General features: G+C 43.9%; 1 pseudogene; it reads left to right on the top strand.

Annotated features, from left to right (window-relative positions):
• Window positions 1-329: 329 nt before the first annotated feature.
• Window positions 330-1,325, top strand: LOC104866684 (annotated as a pseudogene).

Here is a 1,325-nt window from a genome sequence, read left to right as displayed (position 1 = left end):
AATGAGCCACCATGTGGCTGAATGAATCACTGCTACTGATCAGACACATTAGTGATTGAAACATATCCATAAAAAATGATAATATAAAGAGGTTACCAGATGGGCATGGTGGTGCACTCCTGTAATCCCAGCACTCAGGAAGCTAAGACAGGAGGATTGCTGTGAGTTCAAGACCAGGGAGGACTGCATAGTGAGTACCATGTCAGTCACAACTACACAGTGAGATCCTGTCTCAAAAAAAAAAAAAAAAAAGAGGTTTCTATGTGAGGTTCCAGGTGACTGTTCATTGAACATTGCTTTCTGCTTTCCACTGAAGACAGAGAAGTAACATGAAAGCTGAAAACCACACAGGGATAGCACAATTCTTCCTCTTGTGCCTTTCACATGATCCAGAACTTCAGCCCCTTCTCTTTGAGCTGTTCCTGTCCATGTACCTGGTCACAGTGCTTGGGAACCTGCTCATCATCCTGGCTGTCATCTCTGACTCCCACCTCCACACACCCATGTACTTCTTCCTTGCCAATCTATCCTTTGTGGACATCTGTTTCACCTCCACGACAATCCCAAAGATGCTGGTGAACATCCAGACACACAACAAAAGTATTTCCTATGTACAGTGCTTAACTCAGATTTATTTTTTTGTTACTTTCCTGGGAATGGATAATTTTATTTGGACAGTGATGGCCTACAACGGCTTTGTGGCCATCTGCCACCCCCTGAGATACACACTCATGATGAGCCCCTGGCTCTGTGGACTCCTTGTTGTGATGTCCTGAATCCTCATGTTATGTGTCTCCCTTACTGATGTTTTTCTAATGATGTAAATCAACTTCTCTACAGGCACTGAAATGCCTCATTTCTTTTGTGAACTGGCTCAGGTTCTCAAGTTGGCCAGAAATGATAAACTTACTAATAATATCTTTATGTATGTGGCTACTGTCCTGATAGCTGTGTTTCCTGCATCTGGGATTATCTTTTCTTACTCTCAGATTGTCTCCTTCTTGCTGAGGATGTCCTCCACTGCAAGCAGGTATAAATCCTTTTCCACCTGTGGATCTCACCTCTTTGTGGTCTTCCTGTTTTATGGAACTGCACTTGGAGTTTACCTGAGTTCTGCTGAGACCCATTCATTCCATGAAAGCTCTTTTGACTCTGTGATGTACACTGTGGTGACCCCCATTCTGAACACCTTCATCTACAGCCTGAGGAACAAGGATGTGAAGGGGGCCCTCAGGAGACTCCTATGCAGAGTATCCTGCAGTTCTTTATTGACCAGTGACCTCAGAAAGAAGAGCATATTAGAAACGCTCAGGAAACTGCTGTGA

This window comes from Fukomys damarensis, unplaced genomic scaffold, assembly GCF_012274545.1.
Source record: "Fukomys damarensis isolate Sample0158 unplaced genomic scaffold, DMR_v1.0_HiC HiC_scaffold_30, whole genome shotgun sequence".
Classification (NCBI taxonomy): domain Eukaryota; kingdom Metazoa; phylum Chordata; class Mammalia; order Rodentia; family Bathyergidae; genus Fukomys; species Fukomys damarensis.
Note: the sequence above shows the minus strand (reverse complement) of the source record. Positions and strands in the feature narration are given on the sequence as shown.